The sequence below is a fragment of the Ambystoma mexicanum genome, chromosome 13 (genome assembly GCF_040938575.1).
Source record: "Ambystoma mexicanum isolate Mex_15411 chromosome 13, UKY_AmexF1_1, whole genome shotgun sequence".
Taxonomy (NCBI): domain Eukaryota; kingdom Metazoa; phylum Chordata; class Amphibia; order Caudata; family Ambystomatidae; genus Ambystoma; species Ambystoma mexicanum.
The window spans coordinates 357599817-357618699 of record NC_090938.1 but is presented as its reverse complement, the minus strand read 5'-3'; the positions used below and the strand labels follow the sequence as shown (position 1 = coordinate 357618699).

The window sequence follows — 18883 nt, the reverse complement described above, 5'->3', positions numbered from 1 at the left end:
ATATACACTTTGCCACTGATGTTCAGCCAATGGTGCAGTCAAATGTCCCTTCTACATTTTTGTCATGCTGCAGGCAGTGCCACTGGAGCCAGCATGATGCTCTTCCTCATATTCAACACGTGTCAATTGAAACACCTCCCAATGTCATCTTGGCGATGCCTATAAACACCCCAGGACTTTGATGAATTTTTCTCAACAGCAAGTGAGGCAGTTTTCCTGCAAACGGCTGGATGTACCTCAACAAGGAACGCATTGTGGTTCTATTTTGAAGATGTTTGTGTTATTACCTGTAAAGACTTGAATGCCTAACATAATCCCTGTAGACGAGGTGGCCGAGTGGTTAAGGCGATGGACTGCTAATCTGCTGTACACGCGTGGGTTCGAATCCCACCTTTGTCGATTTTAACTTTTGAAATCTTTTTTAAACATCTGCATTGCTCTAAGCACCATTGCCATTGGCTTTCAAAGAACATACAGACAAAAGTGAAAATATGCATGTTAGTTGATTAAGAAGGACACAAACAAGGTTGTCGTGTTACTGGCAGGAATGCAATCTGCTGTGCTTGACTACCCTTTGAGCCAGAATCCGGATAGAAATTTAAAAAAGCAAAGGTAATATCCATATTGTCTCTCTGCTGCCATGTACATGTTTTTTTCAACTTTCACGCATCACATCTCCTCATTAGTCACCCTAAAATTGTGCGGAATACGCACAAATTAGCTGCTCCTCAAAAAATCGGCCAGAAAAAAACAGGTCAAATCACAATCATATACATACATTCTCACACACCCTTCAAATATGTCTACCCAGTAAACATCATGTTGTGTGCTCGTTGTGTTGCTGTTATGCGTCATAACCTGAGGGGCTCTGTAGCTCAGTGGCAGAGCACTGGTCTTGTAAACCAGGGGTCGTGAGTTCGATCCTCATCAGGGCCTCCAAATGGTAATTTTCTTGAACATTGTTGAATAGGAACTGATATTGCACATTGTACCTGTGCAACCTTTTACCAATGGATTCGGGCCTATAACAAAGCCACAAGCGCAAGGTGTCTGAATAGTCTGTGGGGAAGGTCGGCTTTCTGGACCTAATTTCTTCAAGAAAAAGACCTTGATAATCTTGTGATGACAGATGCAGATGATCACGGTGAAGCCCTTACTCTATTGAACAGTACAGCGGTTCTGGGTTGCACGCCTTTCTCTATTTTCAGGGACGTTGATGTGGCAAAATTTAATTGGAAAAGGGTTATTGCCATCACTCACCATTTAAATTCAATGACATCACAGGAAGCAGCAGCATCTGAACTTTGATCTTGGCTGGAAACGTTGAATGATGCCAAACACTGGGAAACTGAAGCTTGCGTTATGCTGGTTTTACTACTAATGGTGTGCCATACGGAAGCTCAAGCACCTTCCTCTGGATTAGTGTTGTGAACCCTCCAGGAGCTCTTGTTATATTTTTCTGAACTTCAACTTGATGTGTTTATCTATCAATGGCCGGGTAAGGAAGAACGAGTCAACGATCTTGTTTCTACTATGACAAACATGATCTATTTTTCACTGACTTTGCACCACCATTGTTTTATCTCTTCTTTAAGCATGGGACTCGAGCACCGTTCCCAAACAGACGAGGTGGCCGAGTGGTTAAGGCGATGGACTGCTAATCCATTGTGCTCTGCACGCGTGGGTTCGAATCCCACCTTCGTCGTATTCTTTCTTTATAGTCTGCATTTAAACATAGACCAAAGTCTTTCAACCTCCCTGTGAAAGACAGGAATGAGTACAGATATGGAAATAGAGATGTAAAAATAAGTTCATTGGTGCAGGCGGAGAATGAAATTAGTCAAAGACTTTCCTCGTAGGTTTCCATTCTTTACTATTATAGGAGCCAAAATCAGCGCAGTTAGTAAATTCCCAAGCTTACATCCCAAATTCTTTTTTCTTTTAGTTGTCTGCCTTTTACATGTTCCTTTTGCCATCATTCTGACCTGCTATCTAAACTCATGAACCTGTTCAGCATCCTACTCAATACATACATACCCATAAAAGTACATACTCAAACGCATACCGACAATGTATCACCAACATAAGCACACACGCTTTCGCAAATCAGATGTATGATGACGTACTGAACACATGCAGAGATATACAGCCATTTTTACACAACCAGAAATTCATATGCCTGGAGATCTACCTAGGTATAACCCATGGTTTCTTTGCACTTTCTGTTGTTGGCTGTGAGCAAGCAGCAGGTGGCCTTGTAGCTCAGAGGCAGAGCACTGGTCTCGTAAACCAGGGGTCATGAGTTCAAACCTCATCAGGGCCTCGGGCGGATTATTTTCAAAAAGCACGGGGAAGAGAAGCCAGAGTTGCACCATCTACAGAGAACCTTTTATGACGGGATAAATCCTCATAATTGAAGTCTTCCACAGAAGGAGTGAAATAGAGTTCGAGAGGAAGGCCTAATGTTTTCAGGCAAAGACTGACAAAAACCTTGCAATGTCGCATGTAGCTGCTTTGGTGAAAAGACTGTTCAAGTTCACAATGCAACGGAGGGGTGTTCCCCATCTCCATACAATCATCTCTTTGATAATGTAAACGTGCCAGGCGTGTTGAAAGACAAAGACAGACACAACCGCACATACCAGTTGAAGAAAGACAGCCAGCAAACACATTTGTATAGAGGTAAGCAAGCCTCAATTAGAGATGTGAGTCCCTCCGTTTCTGCGGGAGTCCACAAGTTTAATAAAAAATGAACACATATCTTTCATGTTCTAATGATTACCAATCTTTCTGATTAGCTCTGCATAGCTCCAATGGCTATGTGTGTGTGTGTGTGTATGTGCCCGTGTGTGTAGGGGAAGGGGTCGGTAGATGTGTTCACGCAGAGCAAGTTGCATACATCGCCAACAGCCATTCTCTCCTGCTCCTGTGCATCCAGTTCGGAAGCGAACCCACCCAATTGTTCTATATGTCTGCTACCCTGACCGCATTCACACATCATTGGCTATTAGTATGCAGCTTGTGGGCGCTGTCAATGGGATATAAGCACCATTCCCTATGTCTGCAATAGCTAGACCAGATTCTGAGGTATGAGGAGCAGGGGTCCAGGCACTTCGCCTGACAAACGCCGGGCTTAGCCCTGCCGGGCCTAGCCCTGAGGGGCCTAACTGGGCATGGCCCTGTGTAAGGTAGGGTGAGCAGGGGACCACTTGCAACTAACCTTCGGCACCAATCAGGCATGGAGAGGTCTGTGCAAATGCCCAGCCCTTTAGCAATCTCGATCTGCAAAACCTTCAACTCCTAATTCTCATGGCTCCCAGAAGCCCTAGCCCATATGCAAATGAGGCGAGTTCCTATCAGCATCCTTGTTCTGCTTGATTTTATCAAAGTGACTGCCTGATTAGTGAAAGGGTATTTATTCTCAGAGGTTTGCTTCAAAGGCGATAATGCAGTAAATAGACAACATTAATCTTTGTAAGTTGATATTGTCTCCTGGATCCTACTCCAGTAACCCTTTTTCTACCTTTACAAATGTCTTCCGTAAGTGGTGCTCAGCAGAAAATGGAGTATAATAACAGTTGACATTTTTTATTTTCTGTTCTATTTTCAAAAACCCTCCGTAGCTGTATTTAAAGCGCAAACACCCCATAAATAACTTGCAATGAGTATTCCATGTCTAAAAGGCAGAGGAGCTGTCATACATTAACTGACAATCAAGGAAACCTTGAGGTGAACCAAAAAATGTCCAGAACATGTATTGGTTCAATAATTCAGTTTTGAGGTGAATTAGTAAAAAGTTCCAAAGTTGCTCCAGGTGAGGCTTGAACTCACAACCTCGGCATTGCTCACTGCATGTACTGCTGTATAAGTACCGCGCGCTAACCGATTGCGCCACTGGAGCTGCTGTGTTTTGGTTTTCGACATGAAACTACACCCACAAACACACACACAAGTGTACAAAAGCACCCACAAGCTCTGGCATTGTCTTTTTAGCTGACACCAAATTATGGGTGCCTTGTAGTGCCCATATTGTGCCACTGGAGCTTACCTTTTAGCCTGATATACACTTTGCCACTGATGTTCAGCCAATGGTGCAGTCAAATGTCCCTTCTACATTTTTGTCATGCTGCAGGCAGTGCCACTGGAGCCAGCATGATGCTCTTCCTCATATTCAACACGTGTCAATTGAAACACCTCCCAATGTCATCTTGGCGATGCCTATAAACACCCCAGGACTTTGATGAATTTTTCTCAACAGCAAGTGAGGCAGTTTTCCTGCAAACGGCTGGATGTACCTCAACAAGGAACGCATTGTGGTTCTATTTTGAAGATGTTTGTGTTATTACCTGTAAAGACTTGAATGCCTAACATAATCCCTGTAGACGAGGTGGCCGAGTGGTTAAGGCGATGGACTGCTAATCTGCTGTACACGCGTGGGTTCGAATCCCACCTTCGTCGATTTTAACTTTTGAAATCTTTTTTAAACATCTGCATTGCTCTAAGCACCATTGCCATTGGCTTTCAAAGAACATACAGACAAAAGTGAAAATATGCATGTTAGTTGATTAAGAAGGACACAAACAAGGTTGTCGTGTTACTGGCAGGAATGCAATCTGCTGTGCTTGACTACCCTTTGAGCCAGAATCCGGATAGAAATTTAAAAAAGCAAAGGTAATATCCATATTGTCTCTCTGCTGCCATGTACATGTTTTTTTCAACTTTCACGCATCACATATCCTCATTAGTCACCCTAAAATTGTGCGGAATACGCACAAATTAGCTGCTCCTCAAAAAATCGGCCAGAAAAAAACAGGTCAAATCACAATCATATACATACATTCTCACACACCCTTCAAATATGTCTACCCAGTAAACATCATGTTGTGTGCTCGTTGTGTTGCTGTTATGCGTCATAACCTGAGGGGCTCTGTAGCTCAGTGGCAGAGCACTGGTCTTGTAAACCAGGGGTCGTGAGTTCGATCCTCATCAGGGCCTCCAAATGGTAATTTTCTTGAACATTGTTGAATAGGAACTGATATTGCACATTGTACCTGTGCAACCTTTTACCAATGGATTCGGGCCTATAACAAAGCCACAAGCGCAAGGTGTCTGAATAGTCTGTGGGGAAGGTCGGCTTTCTGGACCTAATTTCTTCAAGAAAAAGACCTTGATAATCTTGTGATGACAGATGCAGATGATCACGGTGAAGCCCTTACTCTATTGAACAGTACAGCGGTTCTGGGTTGCACGCCTTTCTCTATTTTCAGGGACGTTGATGTGGCAAAATTTAATTGGAAAAGGGTTATTGCCATCACTCACTATTTAAATTCAATGACATCACAGGAAGCAGCAGCATCTGAACTTTGATCTTGGCTGGAAACGTTGAATGATGCCAAACACTGGGAAACTGGAGCTTGCGTTATGCTGGTTTTACTACTAATGGTGTGCCATACGGAAGCTCAAGCACCTTCCTCTGGATTAGTGTTGTGAACCCTCCAGGAGCTCTTGTTATATTTTTCTGAACTTCAACTTGATGTGTTTATCTATCAATGGCCGGGTAAGGAAGAACGAGTCAACGATCTTGTTTCTACTATGACAAACATGATCTATTTTTCACTGACTTTGAACCACCATTGTTTTATCTCTTCTTTAAGCATGGGACTCGAGCACCGTTCCCAAACAGACGAGGTGGCCGAGTGGTTAAGGCGATGGACTGCTAATCCATTGTGCTCTGCACGCGTGGGTTCGAATCCCACCTTCGTCGTATTCTTTCTTTATAGTCTGCATTTAAACATAGACCAAAGTCTTTCAACCTCCCTGTGAAAGACAGGAATGAGTACAGATATGGAAATAGAGATGTAAAAATAAGTTCATTGGTGCAGGCGGAGAATGAAATTAGTCAAAGACTTTCCTCGTAGGTTTCCATTCTTTACTATTATAGGAGCCAAAATCAGCGCAGTTAGTAAATTCCCAAGCTTACATCCCAAATTCTTTTTTCTTTTAGTTGTCTGCCTTTTACATGTTCCTTTTGCCATCATTCTGACCTGCTATCTAAACTCATGAACCTGTTCAGCATCCTACTCAATACATACATACCCATAAAAGTACATACTCAAACGCATACCGACAATGTATCACCAACATAAGCACACACGCTTTCGCAAATCAGATGTATGATGACGTACTGAACACATGCAGAGATATACAGCCATTTTTACACAACCAGAAATTCATATGCCTGGAGATCTACCTAGGTATAACCCATGGTTTCTTTGCACTTTCTGTTGTTGGCTGTGAGCAAGCAGCAGGTGGCCTTGTAGCTCAGAGGCAGAGCACTGGTCTCGTAAACCAGGGGTCATGAGTTCAAACCTCATCAGGGCCTCGGGCGGATTATTTTCAAAAAGCACGGGGAAGAGAAGCCAGAGTTGCACCATCTACAGAGAACCTTTTATGACGGGATAAATCCTCATAATTGAAGTCTTCCACAGAAGGAGTGAAATAGAGTTCGAGAGGAAGGCCTAATGTTTTCAGGCAAAGACTGACAAAAACCTTGCAATGTCGCATGTAGCTGCTTTGGTGAAAAGACTGTTCAAGTTCACAATGCAACGGAGGGGTGTTCCCCATCTCCATACAATCATCTCTTTGATAATGTAAACGTGCCAGGCGTGTTGAAAGACAAAGACAGACACAACCGCACATACCAGTTGAAGAAAGACAGCCAGCAAACACATTTGTATAGAGGTAAGCAAGCCTCAATTAGAGATGTGAGTCCCTCCGTTTCTGCGGGAGTCCACAAGTTTAATAAAAAATTAACACATATCTTTCATGTTCTAATGATTACCAATCTTTCTGATTAGCTCTGCATAGCTCCAATGGCTATGTGTGTGTGTGTGTGTATGTGCCCGTGTGTGTAGGGGAAGGGGTCGGTAGATGTGTTCACGCAGAGCAAGTTGCATACATCGCCAACAGCCATTCTCTCCTGCTCCTGTGCATCCAGTTCGGAAGCGAACCCACCCAATTGTTCTATATGTCTGCTACCCTGACCGCATTCACACATCATTGGCTATTAGTATGCAGCTTGTGGGCGCTGTCAATGGGATATAAGCACCATTCCCTATGTCTGCAATAGCTAGACCAGATTCTGAGGTATGAGGAGCAGGGGTCCAGGCACTTCGCCTGACAAACGCCGGGCTTAGCCCTGCCGGGCCTAGCCCTGAGGGGCCTAACTGGGCATGGCCCTGTGTAAGGTAGGGTGAGCAGGGGACCACTTGCAACTAACCTTCGGCACCAATCAGGCATGGAGAGGTCTGTGCAAATGCCCAGCCCTTTAGCAATCTCGATCTGCAAAACCTTCAACTCCTAATTCTCATGGCTCCCAGAAGCCCTAGCCCATATGCAAATGAGGCGAGTTCCTATCAGCATCCTTGTTCTGCTTGATTTTATCAAAGTGACTGCCTGATTAGTGAAAGGGTATTTATTCTCAGAGGTTTGCTTCAAAGGCGATAATGCAGTAAATAGACAACATTAATCTTTGTAAGTTGATATTGTCTCCTGGATCCTACTCCAGTAACCCTTTTTCTACCTTTACAAATGTCTTCCGTAAGTGGTGCTCAGCAGAAAATGGAGTATAATAACAGTTGACATTTTTTATTTTCTGTTCTATTTTCAAAAACCCTCCGTAGCTGTATTTAAAGCGCAAACACCCCATAAATAACTTGCAATGAGTATTCCATGTCTAAAAGGCAGAGGAGCTGTCATACAACATTAACTGACAATCAAGGAAACCTTGAGGTGAACCAAAAAATGTCCAGAACATTTATTGGTTCAATAATTCAGTTTTGAGGTGAATTAGTAAAAAGTTCCAAAGTTGCTCCAGGTGAGGCTTGAACTCACAACCTCGGCATTGCTCACTGCATGTACTGCTGTATAAGTACTTCGCGCTAACCGATTGCGCCACTGGAGCTGCTGTGTTTTGGTTTTCGACATGAAACTACACCCACAAACACACACACAAGTGTACAAAAGCACCCACAAGCTCTGGCATTGTCTTTTTAGCTGACACCAAATTATGGGTGCCTTGTAGTGCCCATATTGTGCCACTGGAGCTTACCTTTTAGCCTGATATACACTTTGCCACTGATGTTCAGCCAATGGTGCAGTCAAATGTCCCTTCTACATTTTTGTCATGCTGCAGGCAGTGCCACTCGAGCCAGCATGATGCTCTTCCTCATATTCAACACGTGTCAATTGAAACACCTCCCAATGTCATCTTGGCGATGCCTATAAACACCCCAGGACTTTGATGAATTTTTCTCAACAGCAAGTGAGGCAGTTTTCCTGCAAACGGCTGGATGTACCTCAACAAGGAACGCATTGTGGTTCTATTTTGAAGATGTTTGTGTTATTACCTGTAAAGACTTGAATGCCTAACATAATCCCTGTAGACGAGGTGGCCGAGTGGTTAAGGCGATGGACTGCTAATCTGCTGTACACGCGTGGGTTCGAATCCCACCTTCGTCGATTTTAACTTTTGAAATCTTTTTTAAACATCTGCATTGCTCTAAGCACCATTGCCATTGGCTTTCAAAGAACATACAGACAAAAGTGAAAATATGCATGTTAGTTGATTAAGAAGGACACAAACAAGGTTGTCGTGTTACTGGCAGGAATGCAATCTGCTGTGCTTGACTACCCTTTGAGCCAGAATCCGGATAGAAATTTAAAAAAGCAAAGGTAATATCCATATTGTCTCTCTGCTGCCATGTACATGTTTTTTTCAACTTTCACGCATCACATCTCCTCATTAGTCACCCTAAAATTGTGCGGAATACGCACAAATTAGCTGCTCCTCAAAAAATCGGCCAGAAAAAAACAGGTCAAATCACAATCATATACATACATTCTCACACACCCTTCAAATATGTCTACCCAGTAAACATCATGTTGTGTGCTCGTTGTGTTGCTGTTATGCGTCATAACCTGAGGGGCTCTGTAGCTCAGTGGCAGAGCACTGGTCTTGTAAACCAGGGGTCGTGAGTTCGATCCTCATCAGGGCCTCCAAATGGTAATTTTCTTGAACATTGTTGAATAGGAACTGATATTGCACATTGTACCTGTGCAACCTTTTACCAATGGATTCGGGCCTATAACAAAGCCACAAGCGCAAGGTGTCTGAATAGTCTGTGGGGAAGGTCGGCTTTCTGGACCTAATTTCTTCAAGAAAAAGACCTTGATAATCTTGTGATGACAGATGCAGATGATCACGGTGAAGCCCTTACTCTATTGAACAGTACAGCGGTTCTGGGTTGCACGCCTTTCTCTATTTTCAGGGACGTTGATGTGGCAAAATTTAATTGGAAAAGGGTTATTGCCATCACTCACCATTTAAATTCAATGACATCACAGGAAGCAGCAGCATCTGAACTTTGATCTTGGCTGGAAACGTTGAATGATGCCAAACACTGGGAAACTGGAGCTTGCGTTATGCTGGTTTTACTACTAATGGTGTGCCATACGGAAGCTCAAGCACCTTCCTCTGGATTAGTGTTGTGAACCCTCCAGGAGCTCTTGTTATATTTTTCTGAACTTCAACTTGATGTGTTTATCTATCAATGGCCGGGTAAGGAAGAACGAGTCAACGATCTTGTTTCTACTATGACAAACATGATCTATTTTTCACTGACTTTGCACCACCATTGTTTTATCTCTTCTTTAAGCATGGGACTCGAGCACCGTTCCCAAACAGACGAGGTGGCCGAGTGGTTAAGGCGATGGACTGCTAATCCATTGTGCTCTGCACGCGTGGGTTCGAATCCCACCTTCGTCGTATTCTTTCTTTATAGTCTGCATTTAAACATAGACCAAAGTCTTTCAACCTCCCTGTGAAAGACAGGAATGAGTACAGATATGGAAATAGAGATGTAAAAATAAGTTCATTGGTGCAGGCGGAGAATGAAATTAGTCAAAGACTTTCCTCGTAGGTTTCCATTCTTTACTATTATAGGAGCCAAAATCAGCGCAGTTAGTAAATTCCCAAGCTTACATCCCAAATTCTTTTTTCTTTTAGTTGTCTGCCTTTTACATGTTCCTTTTGCCATCATTCTGACCTGCTATCTAAACTCATGAACCTGTTCAGCATCCTACTCAATACATACATACCCGTAAAAGTACATACTCAAACGCATACCGACAATGTATCACCAACATAAGCACACACGCTTTCGCAAATCAGATGTATGATGACGTACTGAACACATGCAGAGATATACAGCCATTTTTACACAACCAGAAATTCATATGCCTGGAGATCTACCTAGGTATAACCCATGGTTTCTTTGCACTTTCTGTTGTTGGCTGTGAGCAAGCAGCAGGTGGCCTTGTAGCTCAGAGGCAGAGCACTGGTCTCGTAAACCAGGGGTCATGAGTTCAAACCTCATCAGGGCCTCGGGCGGATTATTTTCAAAAAGCACGGGGAAGAGAAGCCAGAGTTGCACCATCTACAGAGAACCTTTTATGACGGGATAAATCCACATAATTGAAGTCTTCCACAGAAGGAGTGAAATAGAGTTCGAGAGGAAGGCCTAATGTTTTCAGGCAAAGACTGACAAAAACCTTGCAATGTCGCATGTAGCTGCTTTGGTGAAAAGACTGTTCAAGTTCACAATGCAACGGAGGGGTGTTCCCCATCTCCATACAATCATCTCTTTGATAATGTAAACGTGCCAGGCGTGTTGAAAGACAAAGACAGACACAACCGCACATACCAGTTGAAGAAAGACAGCCAGCAAACACACTTGTATAGAGGTAAGCAAGCCTCAATTAGAGATGTGAGTCCCTCCGTTTCTGCGGGAGTCCACAAGTTTAATAAAAAATGAACACATATCTTTCATGTTCTAATGATTACCAATCTTTCTGATTAGCTCTGCATAGCTCCAATGGCTATGTGTGTGTGTGTGTGTATGTGCCCGTGTGTGTAGGGGAAGGGGTCGGTAGATGTGTTCACGCAGAGCAAGTTGCATACATCGCCAACAGCCATTCTCTCCTGCTCCTGTGCATCCAGTTCGGAAGCGAACCCACCCAATTGTTCTATATGTCTGCTACCCTGACCGCATTCACACATCATTGGCTATTAGTATGCAGCTTGTGGGCGCTGTCAATGGGATATAAGCACCATTCCCCATGTCTGCAATAGCTAGACCAAATTCTGAGGTATGAGGAGCAGGGGTCCAGGCACTTCGCCTGACAAACGCCGGGCTTAGCCCTGCCGGGCCTAGCCCTGAGGGGCCTAACTGGGCATGGCCCTGTGTAAGGTAGGGTGAGCAGGGGACCACTTGCAACTAACCTTCGGCACCAATCAGGCATGGAGAGGTCTGTGCAAATGCCCAGCCCTTTAGCAATCTCGATCTGCAAAACCTTCAACTCCTAATTCTCATGGCTCCCAGAAGCCCTAGCCCATATGCAAATGAGGCGAGTTCCTATCAGCATCCTTGTTCTGCTTGATTTTATCAAAGTGACTGCCTGATTAGTGAAAGGGTATTTATTCTCAGAGGTTTGCTTCAAAGGCGATAATGCAGTAAATAGACAACATTAATCTTTGTAAGTTGATATTGTCTCCTGGATCCTACTCCAGTAACCCTTTTTCTACCTTTACAAATGTCTTCCGTAAGTGGTGCTCAGCAGAAAATGGAGTATAATAACAGTTGACATTTTTTATTTTCTGTTCTATTTTCAAAAACCCTCCGTAGCTGTATTTAAAGCGCAAACACCCCATAAATAACTTGCAATGAGTATTCCATGTCTAAAAGGCAGAGGAGCTGTCATACAACATTAACTGACAATCAAGGAAACCTTGAGGTGAACCAAAAAATGTCCAGAACATGTATTGGTTCAATAATTCAGTTTTGAGGTGAATTAGTAAAAAGTTCCAAAGTTGCTCCAGGTGAGGCTTGAACTCACAACCTCGGCATTGCTCACTGCATGTACTGCTGTATAAGTACCGCGCGCTAACCGATTGCGCCACTGGAGCTGCTGTGTTTTGGTTTTCGACATGAAACTACACCCACAAACACACACACAAGTGTACAAAAGCACCCACAAGCTCTGGCATTGTCTTTTTAGCTGACACCAAATTATGGGTGCCTTGTAGTGCCCATATTGTGCCACTGGAGCTTACCTTTTAGCCTGATATACACTTTGCCACTGATGTTCAGCCAATGGTGCAGTCAAATGTCCCTTCTACATTTTTGTCATGCTGCAGGCAGTGCCACTGGAGCCAGCATGATGCTCTTCCTCATATTCAACACGTGTCAATTGAAACACCTCCCAATGTCATCTTGGCGATGCCTATAAACACCCCAGGACTTTGATGAATTTTTCTCAACAGCAAGTGAGGCAGTTTTCCTGCAAACGGCTGGATGTACCTCAACAAGGAACGCATTGTGGTTCTATTTTGAAGATGTTTGTGTTATTACCTGTAAAGACTTGAATGCCTAACATAATCCCTGTAGACGAGGTGGCCGAGTGGTTAAGGCGATGGACTGCTAATCTGCTGTACACGCGTGGGTTCGAATCCCACCTTCGTCGATTTTAACTTTTGAAATCTTTTTTAAACATCTGCATTGCTCTAAGCACCATTGCCATTGGCTTTCAAAGAACATACAGACAAAAGTGAAAATATGCATGTTAGTTGATTAAGAAGGACACAAACAAGGTTGTCGTGTTACTGGCAGGAATGCAATCTGCTGTGCTTGACTACCCTTTGAGCCAGAATCCGGATAGAAATTTAAAAAAGCAAAGGTAATATCCATATTGTCTCTCTGCTGCCATGTACATGTTTTTTTCAACTTTCACGCATCACATCTCCTCATTAGTCACCCTAAAATTGCGCGGAATACGCACAAATTAGCTGCTCCTCAAAAAATCGGCCAGAAAAAAACAGGTCAAATCACAATCATATACATACATTCTCACACACCCTTCAAATATGTCTACCCAGTAAACATCATGTTGTGTGCTCGTTGTGTTGCTGTTATGCGTCATAACCTGAGGGGCTCTGTAGCTCAGTGGCAGAGCACTGGTCTTGTAAACCAGGGGTCGTGAGTTCGATCCTCATCAGGGCCTCCAAATGGTAATTTTCTTGAACATTGTTGAATAGGAACTGATATTGCACATTGTACCTGTGCAACCTTTTACCAATGGATTCGGGCCTATAACAAAGCCACAAGCGCAAGGTGTCTGAATAGTCTGTGGGGAAGGTCGGCTTTCTGGACCTAATTTCTTCAAGAAAAAGACCTTGATAATCTTGTGATGACAGATGCAGATGATCACGGTGAAGCCCTTACTCTATTGAACAGTACAGCGGTTCTGGGTTGCACGCCTTTCTCTATTTTCAGGGACGTTGATGTGGCAAAATTTAATTGGAAAAGGGTTATTGCCATCACTCACTATTTAAATTCAATGACATCACAGGAAGCAGCAGCATCTGAACTTTGATCTTGGCTGGAAACGTTGAATGATGCCAAACACTGGGAAACTGGAGCTTGCGTTATGCTGGTTTTACTACTAATGGTGTGCCATACGGAAGCTCAAGCACCTTCCTCTGGATTAGTGTTGTGAACCCTCCAGGAGCTCTTGTTATATTTTTCTGAACTTCAACTTGATGTGTTTATCTATCAATGGCCGGGTAAGGAAGAACGAGTCAACGATCTTGTTTCTACTATGACAAACATGATCTATTTTTCACTGACTTTGCACCACCATTGTTTTATCTCTTCTTTAAGCATGGGACTCGAGCACTGTTCCCAAACAGACGAGGTGGCCGAGTGGTTAAGGCGATGGACTGCTAATCCATTGTGCTCTGCACGCGTGGGTTCGAATCCCACCTTCGTCGTATTTTTTCTTTATAGTCTGCATTTAAACATAGACCAAAGTCTTTCAACCTCCCTGTGAAAGACAGGAATGAGTACAGATATGGAAATAGAGATGTAAAAATAAGTTCATTGGTGCAGGCGGAGAATGAAATTAGTCAAAGACTTTCCTCGTAGGTTTCCATTCTTTACTATTATAGGAGCCAAAATCAGCGCAGTTAGTAAATTCCCAAGCTTACATCCCAAATTCTTTTTTCTTTTAGTTGTCTGCCTTTTACATGTTCCTTTTGCCATCATTCTGACCTGCTATCTAAACTCATGAACCTGTTCAGCATCCTACTCAATACATACATACCCGTAAAAGTACATACTCAAACGCATACCGACAATGTATCACCAACATAAGCACACACGCTTTCGCAAATCAGATGTATGATGACGTACTGAACACATGCAGAGATATACAGCCATTTTTACACAACCAGAAATTCATATGCCTGGAGATCTACCTAGGTATAACCCATGGTTTCTTTGCACTTTCTGTTGTTGGCTGTGAGCAAGCAGCAGGTGGCCTTGTAGCCCAGAGGCAGAGCACTGGTCTCGTAAACCAGGGGTCATGAGTTCAAACCTCATCAGGGCCTCGGGCGGATTATTTTCAAAAAGCACGGGGAAGAGAAGCCAGAGTTGCACCATCTACAGAGAACCTTTTATGACGGGATAAATCCTCATAATTGAAGTCTTCCACAGAAGGAGTGAAATAGAGTTCGAGAGGAAGGCCTAATGTTTTCAGGCAAAGACTGACAAAAACCTTGCAATGTCGCATGTAGCTGCTTTGGTGAAAAGACTGTTCAAGTTCACAATGCAACGGAGGGGTGTTCCCCATCTCCATACAATCATCTCTTTGATAATGTAAACGTGCCAGGCGTGTTGAAAGACAAAGACAGACACAACCGCACATACCAGTTGAAGAAAGACAGCCAGCAAACACATTTGTATAGAGGTAAGCAAGCCTCAATTAGAGATGTGAGTCCCTCCGTTTCTGCGGGAGTCCACAAGTTTAATAAAAAATGAACACATATCTTTCATGTTCTAATGATTACCAATCTTTCTGATTAGCTCTGCATAGCTCCAATGGCTATGTGTGTGTGTGTGTGTATGTGCCCGTGTGTGTAGGGGAAGGGGTCGGTAGATGTGTTCACGCAGAGCAAGTTGCATACATCGCCAACAGCCATTCTCTCCTGCTCCTGTGCATCCAGTTCGGAAGCGAACCCACCCAATTGTTCTATATGTCTGCTACCCTGACCGCATTCACACATCATTGGCTATTAGTATGCAGCTTGTGGGCGCTGTCAATGGGATATAAGCACCATTCCCCATGTCTGCAATAGCTAGACCAGATTCTGAGGTATGAGGAGCAGGGGTCCAGGCACTTCGCCTGACAAACGCCGGGCTTAGCCCTGCCGGGCCTAGCCCTGAGGGGCCTAACTGGGCATGGCCCTGTGTAAGGTAGGGTGAGCAGGGGACCACTTGCAACTAACCTTCGGCACCAATCAGGCATGGAGAGGTCTGTGCAAATGCCCAGCCCTTTAGCAATCTCGATCTGCAAAACCTTCAACTCCTAATTCTCATGGCTCCCAGAAGCCCTAGCCCATATGCAAATGAGGCGAGTTCCTATCAGCATCCTTGTTCTGCTTGATTTTATCAAAGTGACTGCCTGATTAGTGAAAGGGTATTTATTCTCAGAGGTTTGCTTCAAAGGCGATAATGCAGTAAATAGACAACATTAATCTTTGTAAGTTGATATTGTCTCCTGGATCCTACTCCAGTAACCCTTTTTCTACCTTTACAAATGTCTTCCGTAAGTGGTGCTCAGCAGAAAATGGAGTATAATAACAGTTGACATTTTTTATTTTCTGTTCTATTTTCAAAAACCCTCCGTAGCTGTATTTAAAGCGCAAACACCCCATAAATAACTTGCAATGAGTATTCCATGTCTAAAAGGCAGAGGAGCTGTCATACAACATTAACTGACAATCAAGGAAACCTTGAGGTGAACCAAAAAATGTCCAGAACATGTATTGGTTCAATAATTCAGTTTTGAGGTGAATTAGTAAAAAGTTCCAAAGTTGCTCCAGGTGAGGCTTGAACTCACAACCTCGGCATTGCTCACTGCATGTACTGCTGTATAAGTACCGCGCGCTAACCGATTGCGCCACTGGAGCTGCTGTGTTTTGGTTTTCGACATGAAACTACACCCACAAACACACACACAAGTGTACAAAAGCACCCACAAGCTCTGGCATTGTCTTTTTAGCTGACACCAAATTATGGGTGCCTTGTAGTGCCCATATTGTGCCACTGGAGCTTACCTTTTAGCCTGATATACACTTTGCCACTGATGTTCAGCCAATGGTGCAGTCAAATGTCCCTTCTACATTTTTGTCATGCTGCAGGCAGTGCCACTGGAGCCAGCATGATGCTCTTCCTCATATTCAACACGTGTCAATTGAAACACCTCCCAATGTCATCTTGGCGATGCCTATAAACACCCCAGGACTTTGATGAATTTTTCTCAACAGCAAGTGAGGCAGTTTTCCTGCAAACGGCTGGATGTACCTCAACAAGGAACGCATTGTGGTTCTATTTTGAAGATGTTTGTGTTATTACCTGTAAAGACTTGAATGCCTAACATAATCCCTGTAGACGAGGTGGCCGAGTGGTTAAGGCGATGGACTGCTAATCTGCTGTACACGCGTGGGTTCGAATCCCACCTTCGTCGATTTTAACTTTTGAAATCTTTTTTAAACATCTGCATTGCTCTAAGCACCATTGCTATTGGCTTTCAAAGAACATACAGACAAAAGTGAAAATATGCATGTTAGTTGATTAAGAAGGACACAAACAAGGTTGTCGTGTTACTGGCAGGAATGCAATCTGCTGTGCTTGACTACCCTTTGAGCCAGAATCCGGATAGAAATTTAAAAAAGCAAAGGTAATATCCATATTGTCTCTCTGCTGCCATGTACATGTTTTTTTCAACTTTCACGCATCACATCTCCTCATTAGTCACCCTAAAATTGCGCGGAATACGCACAAATTAGCTGCTCCTCAAAAAATCGGCCAGAAAAAAACAGGTCAAATCACAATCATATACATACATTCTCACACACCCTTCAAATATGTCTACCCAGTAAACATCATGTTGTGTGCTCGTTGTGTTGCTGTTATGCGTCATAACCTGAGGGGCTCTGTAGCTCAGTGGCAGAGCACTGGTCTTGTAAACCAGGGGTCGTGAGTTCGATCCTCATCAGGGCCTCCAAATGGTAATTTTCTTGAACATTGTTGAATAGGAACTGATATTGCACATTGTACCTGTGCAACCTTTTACCAATGGATTCGGGCCTATAACAAAGCCACAAGCGCAAGGTGTCTGAATAGTCTGTGGGGAAGGTCGGCTTTCTGGACCTAATTTCTTCAAGAAAAAGACCTTGATAATCTTGTGATGACAGATGCAGATGATCACGGTGAAGCCCTTACTCTATTGAACAGTACAGCGGTTCTGGGTTGCACGCCTTTCTCTATTTTCAGGGACGTTGATGTGGCAAAATTTAATTGGAAAAGGGTTATTGCCATCACTCACTATTTAAATTCAATGACATCACAGGAAGCAGCAGCATCTGAACTTTGATCTTGGCTGGAAACGTTGAATGATGCCAAACACTGGGAAACTGGAGCTTGCGTTATGCTGGTTTTACTACTAATGGTGTGCCATACGGAAGCTCAAGCACCTTCCTCTGGATTAGTGTTGTGAACCCTCCAGGAGCTCTTGTTATATTTTTCTGAACTTCAACTTGATGTGTTTATCTATCAATGGCCGGGTAAGGAAGAACGAGTCAACGATCTTGTTTCTACTATGACAAACATGATCTATTTTTCACTGACTTTGCACCACCATTGTTTTATCTCTTCTTTAAGCATGGGACTCGAGCACCGTTCCCAAACAGACGAGGTGGCCGAGTGGTTAAGGCGATGGACTGCTAATCCATTGTGCTCTGCACGCGTGGGTTCGAATCCCACCTTCGTCGTATTTTTTCTTTATAGTCTGCATTTAAACATAGACCAAAGTCTTTCAACCTCCCTGTGAAAGACAGGAATGAGTACAGATATGGAAATAGAGATGTAAAAATAAGTTCATTGGTGCAGGCGGAGAATGAAATTAGTCAAAGACTTTCCTCGTAGGTTTCCATTCTTTACTATTATAGGAGCCAAAATCAGCGCAGTTAGTAAATTCCCAAGCTTACATCCCAAATTCTTTTTTCTTTTAGTTGTCTGCCTTTTACATGTTCCTTTTGCCATCATTCTGACCTGCTATCTAAACTCATGAACCTGTTCAGCATCCTACTCAATACATACATACCCGTAAAAGTACATACTCAAACGCATACCGACAATGTATCACCAACATAAGCACACACGCTTTTGCAAATCAGATGTATGATGACGTACTGAACACATGCAGAGATATACAGCCATTTTTACACAACCAGAAATTCATATGCCTGGAGATCTACCTAGGTATAACCCATGGTTTCTTTGCACTTTCTGTTGTTGGCTGTGAGCAAGCAGCAGGTGGCCTTGTAGCTCAGAGGCAGAGCACTGGTCTCGTAAACCAGGGGTCATGAGTTCAAACCTCATCAGGGCCTCGGGCGGATTATTTTCAAAAAGCACGGGGAAGAGAAGCCAGAGTTGCACCATCTACAGAGAACCTTTTATGACGGGATAAATCCTCATAATTGAAGTCTTCCACAGAAGGAGTGAAATAGAGTTCGAGAGGAAGGCCTAATGTTTTCAGGCAAAGACTGACAAAAACCTTGCAATGTCGCATGTAGCTGCTTTGGTGAAAAGACTGTTCAAGTTCACAATGCAACGGAGGGGTGTTCCCCATCTCCATACAATCATCTCTTTGATAATGTAAACGTGCCAGGCGTGTTGAAAGACAAAGACAGACACAACCGCAC

The 18883-nt window shown here is 43.5% G+C and overlaps 24 non-coding genes across 24 annotated transcripts; 20 read left to right on the top strand and 4 right to left on the bottom strand.

Moving 5' to 3' along the window:
- The first annotated feature begins 322 nt into the window (after positions 1-322).
- On the top strand, positions 323-399 carry TRNAS-GCU (transfer RNA serine (anticodon GCU)). The gene has a single exon. It is a non-coding gene; the product is annotated as a tRNA-Ser (tRNA).
- Positions 400-864: 465 nt separating this feature from the next.
- TRNAT-UGU (transfer RNA threonine (anticodon UGU)) lies at positions 865-936 on the top strand. Its single transcript has one exon. It is a non-coding gene; the product is annotated as a tRNA-Thr (tRNA).
- A 687-nt stretch (positions 937-1623) lies between these two features.
- Positions 1624-1705, top strand: TRNAS-GCU (transfer RNA serine (anticodon GCU)). Its single transcript has one exon. It is a non-coding gene; the product is annotated as a tRNA-Ser (tRNA).
- Positions 1706-2251: 546 nt separating this feature from the next.
- TRNAT-CGU (transfer RNA threonine (anticodon CGU)) lies at positions 2252-2323 on the top strand. Its single transcript has one exon. It is a non-coding gene; the product is annotated as a tRNA-Thr (tRNA).
- A 1483-nt stretch (positions 2324-3806) lies between these two features.
- On the bottom strand, positions 3807-3901 carry TRNAI-UAU (transfer RNA isoleucine (anticodon UAU)). The gene is made up of 2 exons: positions 3864-3901; positions 3807-3842 (listed from the first exon to the last, which is right to left on the bottom strand). It is a non-coding gene; the product is annotated as a tRNA-Ile (tRNA).
- A 480-nt stretch (positions 3902-4381) lies between these two features.
- On the top strand, positions 4382-4458 carry TRNAS-GCU (transfer RNA serine (anticodon GCU)). The gene has a single exon. It is a non-coding gene; the product is annotated as a tRNA-Ser (tRNA).
- A 465-nt stretch (positions 4459-4923) lies between these two features.
- TRNAT-UGU (transfer RNA threonine (anticodon UGU)) lies at positions 4924-4995 on the top strand. The gene has a single exon. It is a non-coding gene; the product is annotated as a tRNA-Thr (tRNA).
- Positions 4996-5682: 687 nt separating this feature from the next.
- Positions 5683-5764, top strand: TRNAS-GCU (transfer RNA serine (anticodon GCU)). Its single transcript has one exon. It is a non-coding gene; the product is annotated as a tRNA-Ser (tRNA).
- Positions 5765-6310: 546 nt separating this feature from the next.
- On the top strand, positions 6311-6382 carry TRNAT-CGU (transfer RNA threonine (anticodon CGU)). The gene has a single exon. It is a non-coding gene; the product is annotated as a tRNA-Thr (tRNA).
- Positions 6383-7868: 1486 nt separating this feature from the next.
- Positions 7869-7963, bottom strand: TRNAI-UAU (transfer RNA isoleucine (anticodon UAU)). The gene is made up of 2 exons: positions 7926-7963; positions 7869-7904 (listed from the first exon to the last, which is right to left on the bottom strand). It is a non-coding gene; the product is annotated as a tRNA-Ile (tRNA).
- Positions 7964-8443: 480 nt separating this feature from the next.
- On the top strand, positions 8444-8520 carry TRNAS-GCU (transfer RNA serine (anticodon GCU)). The gene has a single exon. It is a non-coding gene; the product is annotated as a tRNA-Ser (tRNA).
- A 465-nt stretch (positions 8521-8985) lies between these two features.
- TRNAT-UGU (transfer RNA threonine (anticodon UGU)) lies at positions 8986-9057 on the top strand. The gene has a single exon. It is a non-coding gene; the product is annotated as a tRNA-Thr (tRNA).
- A 687-nt stretch (positions 9058-9744) lies between these two features.
- On the top strand, positions 9745-9826 carry TRNAS-GCU (transfer RNA serine (anticodon GCU)). The gene has a single exon. It is a non-coding gene; the product is annotated as a tRNA-Ser (tRNA).
- A 546-nt stretch (positions 9827-10372) lies between these two features.
- TRNAT-CGU (transfer RNA threonine (anticodon CGU)) lies at positions 10373-10444 on the top strand. The gene has a single exon. It is a non-coding gene; the product is annotated as a tRNA-Thr (tRNA).
- Positions 10445-11930: 1486 nt separating this feature from the next.
- TRNAI-UAU (transfer RNA isoleucine (anticodon UAU)) lies at positions 11931-12025 on the bottom strand. The gene is made up of 2 exons: positions 11988-12025; positions 11931-11966 (listed from the first exon to the last, which is right to left on the bottom strand). It is a non-coding gene; the product is annotated as a tRNA-Ile (tRNA).
- A 480-nt stretch (positions 12026-12505) lies between these two features.
- On the top strand, positions 12506-12582 carry TRNAS-GCU (transfer RNA serine (anticodon GCU)). Its single transcript has one exon. It is a non-coding gene; the product is annotated as a tRNA-Ser (tRNA).
- A 465-nt stretch (positions 12583-13047) lies between these two features.
- On the top strand, positions 13048-13119 carry TRNAT-UGU (transfer RNA threonine (anticodon UGU)). Its single transcript has one exon. It is a non-coding gene; the product is annotated as a tRNA-Thr (tRNA).
- A 687-nt stretch (positions 13120-13806) lies between these two features.
- TRNAS-GCU (transfer RNA serine (anticodon GCU)) lies at positions 13807-13888 on the top strand. Its single transcript has one exon. It is a non-coding gene; the product is annotated as a tRNA-Ser (tRNA).
- A 546-nt stretch (positions 13889-14434) lies between these two features.
- TRNAT-CGU (transfer RNA threonine (anticodon CGU)) lies at positions 14435-14506 on the top strand. The gene has a single exon. It is a non-coding gene; the product is annotated as a tRNA-Thr (tRNA).
- A 1486-nt stretch (positions 14507-15992) lies between these two features.
- On the bottom strand, positions 15993-16087 carry TRNAI-UAU (transfer RNA isoleucine (anticodon UAU)). The gene is made up of 2 exons: positions 16050-16087; positions 15993-16028 (listed from the first exon to the last, which is right to left on the bottom strand). It is a non-coding gene; the product is annotated as a tRNA-Ile (tRNA).
- A 480-nt stretch (positions 16088-16567) lies between these two features.
- TRNAS-GCU (transfer RNA serine (anticodon GCU)) lies at positions 16568-16644 on the top strand. The gene has a single exon. It is a non-coding gene; the product is annotated as a tRNA-Ser (tRNA).
- A 465-nt stretch (positions 16645-17109) lies between these two features.
- TRNAT-UGU (transfer RNA threonine (anticodon UGU)) lies at positions 17110-17181 on the top strand. The gene has a single exon. It is a non-coding gene; the product is annotated as a tRNA-Thr (tRNA).
- Positions 17182-17868: 687 nt separating this feature from the next.
- TRNAS-GCU (transfer RNA serine (anticodon GCU)) lies at positions 17869-17950 on the top strand. The gene has a single exon. It is a non-coding gene; the product is annotated as a tRNA-Ser (tRNA).
- Positions 17951-18496: 546 nt separating this feature from the next.
- Positions 18497-18568, top strand: TRNAT-CGU (transfer RNA threonine (anticodon CGU)). Its single transcript has one exon. It is a non-coding gene; the product is annotated as a tRNA-Thr (tRNA).
- Positions 18569-18883: the final 315 nt, after the last annotated feature.